Source organism: Bactrocera latifrons, unplaced genomic scaffold, assembly GCF_001853355.1.
Source record: "Bactrocera latifrons isolate USDA-ARS-PBARC rearing strain unplaced genomic scaffold, ASM185335v1 scaffold_102, whole genome shotgun sequence".
Taxonomy (NCBI): Eukaryota; Metazoa; Arthropoda; class Insecta; order Diptera; family Tephritidae; genus Bactrocera; species Bactrocera latifrons.
Window position 1 is genome coordinate 457,977 of NW_017534431.1, and position 13,212 is coordinate 471,188.

Genomic DNA, 13,212 nt, shown 5'->3' on the forward strand with positions numbered 1-13,212 from the left:
GGATGTTCTTAGGCTACCCAGAGGATACTTGGTCAAAGACCGGAAGTCGTGAGCTGCTTGAGTCATATGTAAAAGAATCGTTTCTGGCCACTCCCACGTGAATGGCGATCAGAAAACTTTCCTCACTTGCGTGAACTTCTACACATGACTCCATCCTCCTGCTTAATTTATATACGTATATTTTAAATGTAGGGAACTACTAATCTATGCATCAGCCACAGTAGAGTGTGGATGGGTTCTCCAGCATATTTATATTAATGATTTTACATTTTCAAATCTTTAGAGTACATATCGCTTTCGTTAGCTCGTTCTTATTTTTTCTCCTCACCTTCTTTCTACACTTTATACCAAAACTTTGTGAACTTATAAATACATTTAAATTTATCTTAATTTGGATGGAGTTTGTGCACCTAAAATTATAAATAATGGGGGAAATATTAAAAATTGTAAACGTGCATTGACAACAAATGCATAAAATTATGAACTATCTAATTCTTCGTACACCTCTTTTATTAAAAAATTGACTTCAATGCCTTACCTGTTAAGAATATCTAAGTAAAATCGTATTAACAATATCTTCAGTTGTTTTTAATGACTTAGGGTCTGAATTATTTTGAGAACATAAATACGGATTAAAAGTTTCTAACCACTGAATCAACATTTCATAATAACAAGTTTCTTCGTAGAATAACCACACAATATAATGTTAACCTCCTTCCAAAAATGACAGAAATCATACCAATGCCACGTTTACCTACCATATTATTCGCCACAACACCAATCCAGCAAATAATTGCGACTTTTACTTTTCGAGACTGTAAACTTTTCTAAAAGCATGTCAATAGTTATAGAATTTCATTCGAAGCAGTTGTACTAGGCTTGACCTTTTCGTATTCATAAAAATAATTTCCTGCACATGTCATATCTGTTGAAAATTACATTTCTCAACTGAAACTTGCATTCATACTATATGTACGTATAAGAATAAATATCTGTATATATGTCAATTGTTTATTTGAAGAATTGAAATACAGAATTTATTCAATTCTTACTCACTTGCGTGTAAAGCCGGAAATTAATTTCACTATTTACTACATGATATTTCGAACGAAATTTGAAGCCATGTCTAAGTTAACTTTGATTCCTTTACCTAATAAAATTGTCCAAGAGTCATCAATGCAAGTGCCTCAGGTATTCGAACAACTAGTTTTATAATTTAATTAAAATGCTGTACGTGTCATCATTTTAAAAGAGTTTAACATGTCTACATAAAATGCTTAAAGGCTTTATGTACGTTCCTATACTTACATAAGCACATATATAGTAAGTGTCAATTTGAACCTGAGACTTTTATATCAACACTTTTACATAAGTATGTGTGCCATATATTAAACTGCGGATACACTACCTCTTGCCTCCCGAATTTTAATGAGATTTTTAGTACGTGATGCATTCACAAAATTATTTATGTGTACCACGCATCAATATAGAAAAGGCTAAACCGAATTGAATGTATGTAGTTAGAACACATCAATTTAATAACACTTTGATGGCCCAAAATAAATCTCAAATGATCCAATAGCTAAAACGGGATCGGAAAAATATTTAGGAAAACAAATATTATGAATTTCAGAAACTCAAAATTGTTGTCAACCAAATTAATAAAGTAATTGGTTAATTATTATATATATGTGCATCAAATTGAAGAGTATAGTATTACTAATGAGTGAGCTGTGAGTAGTTACTAAGGATATCGTCCAATAAGAAGAACATAGAATTCAATGGATTATCCAATCAATTTTTCAACCAAAAATGTACGAGATGTGTTCAAAACGTATCGCGAATTTTGAATTTTAGCGGGTTACGTATATTCGAATTTCACTTTTTTGTGGCGTTATGTTGGTACTCATGTCTCTCACTTATGCCGACAAGCTCGGCCATTTTGAATGTTCATTTAATTGTTGACAGCTGCTTTGCTTGCACGTGTTTTGGATCGTCTTCGATTTTTACCTATTCAAAAAAATGGATCAAAGAACCTGTATCAAATTTTGTGTGAAAAACGAAATTAAGTGCGCGGATGCATTCCGAATGTTGACTGTGGCATACGGAGAAGCTACCTTGGACCGAAGCAACGTTTATCGGTGGTACAAAATGTTCTCAGAAGGCCGAGAAGATGTGACAAAAATTGGCTTTTGCACCACGATAACGCCCCTGCTTACACAACGTTGCTTGTGCGCGACTTTTTGGCCAAAAAAAACACACCAATGATGCCGCAGCCACCGTATCCCCAGATCTGGCCCCCTGTGACTTTTTCTTGTTCCCAAACTGAGGACGACGTTACGCTTCTCTTGCCGAGATAAAGACGGCATCGAAGGAGGAGCTGAAGAAGATAAAAAAAAAATTATTTTTTGAAGTGCTTCGAAGATTGGAAAACCGTTGGCACAAATGTAAAATATCTCTTGGGGTTTACTTTGAAGGGGCCAAAATAGGTATTCATGAATAAATAAATAATTTTTGAAAAAACACAAAATTGATACTTTTTGAACACACCTCGTATAATTCTTTCTGCCATCAACTACATTTCTCCGTGATTTTCATTCGATCCGGTTTACTGTAAATACTCATTAATTAGTCGATTACGTTCATTGCCTTCGGATCTCTATGACCCTTATAAAGTTCACTAATTCACAAATAAAGCCTTTTTTGCTAAGCGCTGGTATAGAAACGTTTGCTCTGACCTTGGGTAGTCGAAAAAGTTTTTTTGTATTTCTAATCAAACTTCAACTTATATGTATGTTTTTATATTTCTAATGAACTTTAATGAACCAAAAATGTACCATTTTCGTGGACCACATTTTACCACTTTTCACAGGGTTCTCTTGAAGCCAACTTTACTCCATTAAGGGAGTTCTATATTGAACGAAACAAATACTAGTCCGATGATGATAGGTCAGGGCTATATGGTGGATGCATCAAACCTACCCAGTCAAGCTCTCCCAGTATTTGCCGAGTCATCAAAGATGTATGAAGTCTAGAGTTGTTCTGTTGGAAGACGAAGCCCTTTCTGTTGTTCAATTCTGGCCGCTTTTTTCGATTGCTTGGTTCAATCTCATCAGTTGTTGACAGTGGCTGATTCCTTTCCAATCCCACCAAACACTCAGCATAACCTTTCCAGACGTCAATCCTGGCTGAGCTTAACCACGTTTGGACCATGATCTTTTTCACACATTATTGTGGTATTTGATACACTTTTCGTCTACCGTCCTCAGCTTCAGGAATGGTTCGATTTAATTTCGTTTCGGCAAAGAATCGCAAATGTTAGTTCAGTCCATAACATTTTCCGCTTACAATTCATGGGGTACCCAAACATTGACTTTTTTTTGTAGAAAGCTTCAGGACCATTTGATGATGAATTCTAAGTTCCTCAGCGATGTCGTGGCTGTTCATGTGATGGTTCCAGTTAATCTTTTTCATAATTTCATCGACTTTTTCAACAATAGGTCGATCAGAACGAGATGCATCTTTCACATCGAAATTTCCAGAACAGAAGCGAGCGAACTATTATTTTGCTAGGCGAACTGATACTGAATTGTCTCCACAAACTAAATTTGATTGATTGCTTGCATGGCAATCTTCCATTTTTTTTAAACAAAAATTTCAAAATATTGCGATTTCCTTTATTATTTTCATTCATTTTTGAACTGCTGTAACTTCTTTCAACTTCTGCGAATTTAACTTTTTTTGGTTAAATGAAGCTTAAAATCTCACCTTACACTATATGGTATGACGCAATGTCATTGGTAACAGCAATAACATCTGTAAACAAACGAATATAATTTTTCGACTACCCAATATTTTGTTGTACTGACTTAGGAATATAATAGACTTTATGAATTAATATATTAAATCAACGAATTAGCAAATCACGCTCGATTAAATTATTTTTTTCTTTCTGACTCGCTCTAAACCATTTATGTTTGACATATATGTGCATGCACATATGATAATTCAATGATATGATAGTGTTATGTTTTCTAAAACTTAATTTGGGTTAGTGCTGAATAAGAAGGAAAGCGTCCTGAACTCACGTGCTTTTTCATTTCATTTCTTTCATCTATCTAATTTAAATAATTTAGACATTTTGCTTGGCTTTGAATTATTTTATATATGAATATTTCATATCAGTTAGTAAGATAGATCTTAATATCTCAGAAATGAAGCAAAATACTTAAGTATTTGAACATAAATACTATGAATTGAAAGTAGTCAAAGTTTGGGATAAAGTTACGAAAGGTATCCGCCACATTTCAAAAAAATTAATATATATATATATCGTACTTTGTAAGCCCTTTAATTGCTAGTTATACAAATATAAATTTGCACTAAAAGCATTATAAGAAAATTAATGTGGCTAATTACTATATTAATTTGTGCATTTTTTGCAGTAAAAGTTACATATGCTTAGTAGAGAGAACCTAAAAAGTGTAGTTATTTTTTGCACATAAGCTTTTGCTTCCCTTCAACTAAAAGCTTCTTCCCATAATGTATAATTAAAGGTGCACTGATTCCCTTCATACAAAGATACAATTCCACTAAAATATTTTTTTCTGTCCACTAAGTGGTTTGCTTTATAACGCTGCATAGTATAAATTTTTCGTGGACGCAGAGATGATACGAATATGCCTTGAAACAATAAAATACATGCACTTAGAATATTCAGCTGCTTTTTGCAACAAGTTCGTCCAGAGCAGATAACATGGTGCAAAACTCAAATGAAATGAAAATATAATTAATCAGTGAAAGGGCACATTAATTGTTTAAATGAAATAAAATATAGTGAAATATGGGCTTGGAACAAATTTACATCCATTGGTTAAGTTTATTTCAAATATACCTCATGATACTTATGATTATTTTAATACTTAGGTTTATTTTAATAACAAAATATAGTAATGAAACTAAATGAGTCTATGAGATATAATACAATTTAATAGCATATCAAATTTGTTCGAAATTCATTAGATTTATTCGAATAATGCATGACTAAAACTGTATGTTTTATTTTAAAATATATCATCGAAACATCGACTTAATGAAATCCGTCTTATATTTCGTATTATATTTAATGTTAATAACAGTAGTTGATATGTATGTATTATAATATTTTGTTGTAAGATCGGTTGATGAAGTATATTGACGTTCGGAATGGTTGACGAATTAAGTAGCGTGCAAGACCGTTGTTGTTATCGAAAGTATAAGCGAATATGTCCAAAGTAGCGATAATCTAATCCTTTTGTTAGTTAGATAGTCATCTGCTGTGGTGAAATGCAATTTGTCCCAGGTGTGTAGTATTAATGCATGTTGTTTTCCGATATTAAGTATGGTGTTCTTCTTAGGGGAGCTAAGTTGGTGTGCCAGTTTTTCCCGGATTTAGTGGGGAGGCTTAACTCATTTATACAATGCATATTTAATTAATTTGTATCACACTTCAAATTCTTGCAACATGTTGCTACTGAGTATTATAGTTTAGTTCACTTCACGCGTATATGTATTAGTTAAAATCAAGCGAGATAGATATAGGGTTATATATATAAATGATTACGAGACGAAATGAAATTCGGGTTCTTTGTCTGCCCGTTTTTCCGGCAATTGCAAGCCGGGCACCGAAATAAATAAAATTAACGACTTGGAACCTCCTACTTTTATCTCGAGAGCTGAACGACCGATTTCAACCAAATCTGGTGTGTGACATACTTTTGAAATTCTTAGGTTATATTATGAAAATAGGCGAAAGCGGACTACAGCAACGGCTACTTCCCAATCCCTGCTTTCCCCTATAAAATAGGGTCCATGCTAACCCCAACCTGGATTCTTGTTCTGAAATACAGCGTGTTACATCAGGCATATTTATTGCAATACAATAAAACACTGCGACACGGCACTCCTCGTCGTACCAGCTGTTCTTTTGTACTGTCGGAAAACCAATGGTTTCGGTTGCGGCTGTACGTAAAGAGTTTGAAATGCCGTCCCACAGTTCCCTTATACCGAGTTGTTGACAAGTGCTCTCAGAGAGCAGGAGTGCAAGCCGAGTAGAAAATCGTTCGGCTGTCTGTTGTGATTGCACCTTCTCGACTTCGAACCTTCCTTGCGATTGATGGCGTGCGTTTTTTGCTGCACAGAGGCGCGTGCGAATCTTCGCTGCAACAAGATAGTGGTCCGAGTCGATGTTAGGAGCTCGCAGTGCACGCACATCTAAAACACTGGAGACGTGTCTTCCGTCTATCACAACATGATCGATCTGGTTAGCCAGGTAACTTGATGAATCTTCTTATGCTGGAATCTAGTACTACAGATAACCATATTTCGGGCCCCGGCGAAGTCGATCAGCCTCAACCCATTTGGGGATGTTTCATCGTGGAGGCTGAATTTACCGACCGTAGTGCCAAAGATTCTTTGCCCAACCTGGCGTTAAAGTCGCCAAGCACGATTTTGACATCGTGGCGGTATTACTCTCTCAAAATATTTAAGTATAAAATGAACTGAAGACCGCAGATTGGTTTACGGTCTTCGAAAATCATCAATTTTAAGTAAGCTAAAATATATATATATATATGAGCCTGGCATGTGTATACTATATGTCTTCTTGAAATTCGTATCAGCATGTTTTAATGGTGTATCATTTCCTAGTTTAACCGATATTATGTACATTAGCTAATGCATTGTTGATTCCCCAGTGAAATTCAAGCTGACTATGCAATTCCAGTGCATGTTATGCACTTCCTCAATTTAACAATGAGTAAATAAAATCTTTTAATTACTTTCTTTGCTCTAGAATGCAATTATAAAGGGACTGTAGCAAAGCACCTGTTAAGTATCACAAAGTTGGTGCTAATGACAATGAACGAACTACTTGCACAATTTTAAGTGTTGCAGACAACATAATGAGTACTTTTAGCAATGCGGCCAACGCTGCCATTGCAGGTTATTGCATCACAATTGATATTGTGGAAATTCGCATTGTGTTCAAAGAAGCACTTGGCTTAATTAAACAATCACTTTGTAGTTGACAAAGTAATTTCAGATAACCGAAATGTTCTAAAAGTGAGGGTTAACAAGTAACGAAGTGGTCATGTAACTGTATGGACTGGGTCAAGTTCACTGTTTTCAACAATAGCTTTCATAATGATCGCACACCTTCAGTCAAACAGAAGAACAAACAGAAATAGAAATAAAAAGCCAAAAATATTGCAAGTAGTTTAAAGAGCTCTGTCGATACATAAAAATTCAACTTTAAGTTTTAGCGGTCGCTATAGAACGCACCAAACTTAAGCTAATATTACACTTTCATTTAGAGAAAATTTGAGTATCATGTAGGTATTATGCTATCACGTTCAGTTAATATATTACCAAACTACTTCGCAAAAATAATATGTATGTGCAACTATTTTTGTTTTATATGAATATTGTTACGGTGATGCTGATAAAAGCATAAATGACTCAAGTGTCCTATTCATACACCTCACACTTAATAGCTTCTCTTCAATATGCCTATTGAGTAGTATTTTTTTCAGCAGATAATGCATTTTTCTTTCCTTAAAACTGTGACTCGTTTTACTTTTTACAATTCTATTGTTCAATTCCTGTTCCTGTAGGGATCCGGATATACATACAAAAAGTACATGCATTGTAAAAGTAACGTATGTGCCTTAAATTATCCGGTTCTACTTACTTCCATTTGCAGATTTCAAATAATACAGGGATAGAAGAAAATAAATGCGCATATGTATAATATGTGTGTATTAATAGGTATGTGTAAACTAGATTTAACAATGTGCGCACACCCAACCCGATATCTCTTGTAAGGCAGACTTGTCATGCGAAGAAAAATTGCCATTTATTTCTTGGTAAATAGGCTACACATGGTTTACTATAGCCATTTAWTTATTATTTATTTATAGTGCACTTATTTTCAGCACCATATGTATATAGTTGTTGACTACCCTTTTTTTAAACTACGGCCTTAAAATGAGTACACACTCAAGCATACGTATAATACGAAAAGTTCTTTTCTTAGTGCCTCTGCATTTGAATGCATTTATGTAGGGTTATATTTTCATATAACATATGCATTTGGACGCCTATTCGACGAAATCAAAATTGCATATGATTGGCTCAAAACCGTAAGCATTATTCACATTTTCAGCTATTTTGTTTGCGTTTTCGCCTTTATTGTTTCCGACCAATTCAACAAGAAAATGCAGCCTACCATGTGGCATATTAATGTCTCTGGATGTATGTATGAGTTTGTACATACATATATATATGCAGGTTTGAATTAAATCAAAGTCGATTTATTTTTAAATAATTTAATTAAGTTTATTTAAAAATAGATTTATTATAAAATATGTTAAAGGTCTTTTAGGTTTGATGACCTTAAAATTACTGACTGCCTCTTCGTCTTTTAGTTATTCTGTTTATTCGTCAAGTTTGCAGTGTCGCATTTAATAGAAGTTAAAATTTACGTCCACTTCTAGTTGTCTAACATCTCATCTTCCATCCGAACAACTTCAACTAAAAAGTGAAAATTTATTTTTTGACACCTAAGCCCCCTTTCCGAAGACCACGTCACATATATATATTCAATCACGACAGAATATTCACATAATATGTTTCTATTTCATAATATTACTCTGCAAAAATGAAGAATGGTTTCTTTACAGTTTTTATTTTTTTACTGTTCTTAATTCTTATTAAAATGCTTAAAAAAAGTGGTGGCGAAATCTTTGAAGAGTGCCTACATCTATGTTAGGCTATGTGCAGCTGGTATTTCAGAATATTACAAATACTTACCTAATTGTAAATATTTCTTCAACATTCCTTCTTACGCATGCAACATTTAATTAAAGTGTAAACTAGTCAGACTCTAGTTTAGGCTAGACTATGCTAAACTCGATTGTAACCGAAAAGTTTTTACTCTTGCAAACTTGAAAGGGTCGATTTCGGAAAAATTCTTTTATTAAAAAGTGTTGCGAAAGTATTCAACATAGATATATGGGGTAAAAATTCATCCGATGAAGCTAATTTTAATATATTGAATTTATGTAGAAAACGTCTACCGAGGATATATTAGAGATATGAGGTTAATACCAAGATATCAGGTTTACTCCAGAAAATGTTACACCATTTGTTGACACACAGACATACTTTTACGGTTAAAGAATTTAATCCGAATTTTTGAAAGAATATTAGGCGATGATTCCAACAAAATTCAGCTCGAAAACCTCTAATCTTCCAGCCGAAAGAGCGAAGCGATGTTCCTTGAGAAGGTCGAGCAGCTTAATTTCTTGCACAATCTATATTTTATGCGCTTTCAATTTAAGATCTCGAAAAATTAATGATGATTGAGAAAATGCGTCAATACGTTGCATACGTTAGTCCGAGTTGCTGCGAGCGACACCGAATCTACTCTAAACGGTCTTCGTGTACACTCTCAGCTGTGACTGCTACATTTTCTTCATTGCGTGCTTGACGTGGTCTATTCGGTCGAGTATTATTTAATAATGAATGCTGGCTCTCAAGATATTGCGAATAGTACGCTCAGTAGGCCGATTATGTTGACCATAAGTTATATGAAGCGCGCGGAACACATTCTTTACAGAAAGTGAATTTTTGTTGTAAAGATGAACGTTGTTTTTCCTTTCGTAAGTCTTTCCACAATAAAATGACATACAATTCTGAACAAAAATAACATGACAGCCTGACACGGCTCACGCCTGATTTGTTAAAACAAAGCTATTAAAAAAAAAAGTATCTTTACTTGGATCACCCATTAGTAGCGTGTTAGAAATATAATAAAATAGTTAAATTTAAAAATCTGTATATTTGTTGAAAATTGTCTGATAAGATGATCACAGGTTAAATCACAATTTTTATCCAATAGCACCATCAGAGGTTTCTGTCAAAGTTTCTATGAGTGAATCTCAGGAGTATGTATTTCCTACACTATATGAGTTGCATGTTGTGTGTTAGCCGCGCTAATTACTTCAATTTTAGGGGTTGTCACTTAATTACGATCTTATGCAAAAATTTGTTCTTATTTGGTATTGGCATTTACCTTATTATCATTATTATTTTTATTTTAATATCAAAATAAGAACCAGAATAATAACTGATAAAGTGGATGAGGCTTGAGTCTATCACCATGATCCTGAATCAGTACAAGAGGCTAAAGAGGGGTGTGAACTTGGTTGTTCGGCTTCGAAAGGAGTTCGTGTCCGGAAATCGGCCAAGATGGTCATGGCATCTCTTTTTTGGGATGTAAGAGGAATCTTGTTTGTGGATTACTTACAAACTGGTAAAATAATTAGTTCTGAATAATGTTGGAGTTTTCTGGACCAGTTAAAAGAAAAAATTCGAGAAAAGAAGAACTGGTTTGCAAAAAAAATGCCTTTTTCATCAGGACAATGATCCGTGTCACAAGAACATTTTGACAATGGCTAAAACTCATGAATTAAAGTTCGAATTATTGGAGCATCCACCGTATTATATACCAGATTTGGACCCAGCGACTTCCATTTCTTTCCAGAACTCAAAAAATGTATGCGTCCAAAGGTCATAACGGCTGTTGAAGCCGTTATACTCAAGTTACAGATTGCACGGATGGACGGACAGACAGACAGACATTCGGATTTAAAGTTTTCGCCGGCTAAAAGTATTTCAATTGACAGTTTAAAAATTAATTATTTCCGCATCAGCCCTTCAGGGTATACAAATAGCGTCTCCTTAGAGTTAAGCTACACCGCCTGGCTTGAGGGAAGATTTTTTGTTTGTCAATCACTAACATTTCAGGGGGTAAGAGTTAAAAAAAAAAAATCAAAAAAAAAAAGTTTTAGCACCCTAATGTACATATATACATATAAGTTCTTTAAAGACTAAAATATTAGACTTAACTGCAATGAGTTACAGAAATAATTAATGATGATATTATACTACCACCCAACTCGAATATCATTCAACAATTTAAAATAAATATCAATATACAATATATAAGTTGTCTTATTTCATACTTTATTTATATCATATTTTGTTTATTACTATTAACACACATTTTAAGTTATCACAATATATATATTTGCACATTTGATTAATTTAAATGCTCAAGTTCTTAAGTAAAATCGCTATATATTTGAATGAGTTCATGTATATAAAAGTATAAGTTTAATTCCATGTCTCTAATAAAAAAACAAGGACAGTATGTACTGAAAAGAGATACTCCAGTACTACTAATCACATTGTTTCATACCATATAGTGTTGGAAAAGTGATATTTAACCTAAAAAAATAAATAAAATACGGAGAATTTGAAAAAGTAATAGCTGTTCAAAAATGAGTGAAAATAATGAAGAAATTCGCTATATTTTGACATATAGCAAACCACTAGTGAAATTTGTGAAGTTTACGGAGACGATGCTGTATCAGTTTATGTAAAACAACAATGGTTCGCTCGGTTCCGTTCTGAAAATTTCGATGTGAACGACGCTCTGGTCGACGTATCGTTGAAAAAATCGATGCAATTATGGAAAAAAGAAGTTCCATTAAATTTTATATGTGGAATAAAATTTCTGGTTCCGAAACGTTCAAAATGTTGGAAAAAACCTTTATTTGTTGCGTATAACTATTTTGATTGGTACAACTTATTCAAAGAGGGTGGAAAATGCGTTGATGCAAAGGACATCCAGAACGACCATCGAAATCAACTGATGATCAGCACGTCAATAAAATAAAGGAATTTGTACTTGAAAATCGATCACTAACAGTCGAAGATCTTACTGTCATCATTGGAATATCGGAAGGATCAGTGAAAACTATTTCAAAAGAAAGCCTTATTGGGTCTAAAATCACTCAATTTTTTCGAAAAACAGCATCGCGTTACCCGTATGTCATGAAATATATTATTACTGCTGATGATTTTTGGATCTATGCTAAAACTCGCAAACAGACGATTGGCCGAATATCGTTTCAAAGGTCAGCCGAAGCCCTCAAAACCCCGTCAAAGCAGGTCAAGGCAGGTCAAAAATCAAGGTTATGTTGAGAGTTGAAGAATAAATTAAGAATTTTAAAATTATGAAAGAAGTTTTACGTTTTTTTTTTTTTTTGTCATAGTTAATCAAGAATTAAGAAAGTTTTTGTTTTCAAAAAATAACGCAGATTAGTTGGTAAAGTTGAACAACTGGGGGCAAAAGCGAATTCGTACACAAATTTTATCAGCACCAAAAGATCAACTATGCATTTATACCCCGCAATTGTGACCAAAAGTACTTAACAGCTTTTAAGCAAAGTTCAAATGCAATCTAATGGATAATTAAAATTCCTGCCCGGACGTCTCTATGCCACTTAAAATTGCCCACGTTTAACAATAGCAAAAGTTTAGCAACCAAATAGTGTTTGGTAATGAGAAAAAAAGGTATATTAATTGGGAAAGTGGTATGAATATTTATGGGAGTTGTTTTACAACTCTTGCAAAATTCGGTTTCGATTCTACAAAAAAAAAAAAAAACCTTCCTCATATAATTTTTAAATAAAATGTAATGATTCCTTCTGTAAGAAGTTTTTATGGAGGAAAGATATAATTGTATAGTGTGTCTAAAAACTCTAAAGATAAAATGTAAAAGTACTTTACGCAACAAAGGTTGAAATAATTTCGACATATCATTAGCAAAAGACATAAAAGTTTGGAAACAAAAAGAAGGCGGAGAAAGTTCGGAGGATGAGGTAAAAATCTCAGATTCTTAAATTCTATAAGAACTATAGCTACTCAATAGCAATATAATCGATTTGAGTAGTTAAAAACTTTGTCAATAATATACCTATGATACCATGACTACAGTTACTTTAAAAAGTAATTTGCTCCATCGTTTTCAAGCACTTCCGATTTTTTCACACACTACTTTGTCATCTTGGGGTTTGGAATTTCGCGTTTACTTTGTCGTATCTAGCTCATTAAATACTTCCTTCCTCCTAATAAATATTCAGTTGTAATGCATAAAAATTTCAAACACATGTAACATCAGGAAGATAAACTGGTACTATTATACAATATTTCATCTCTCCATTCGCATGTGATCTGTTTTAAGTGTTTTACTTTACATCATAGACAAAAGTTGATAGTCTCTACCACTCTTTTTACATGGTTTAATTATACATATGCATATAT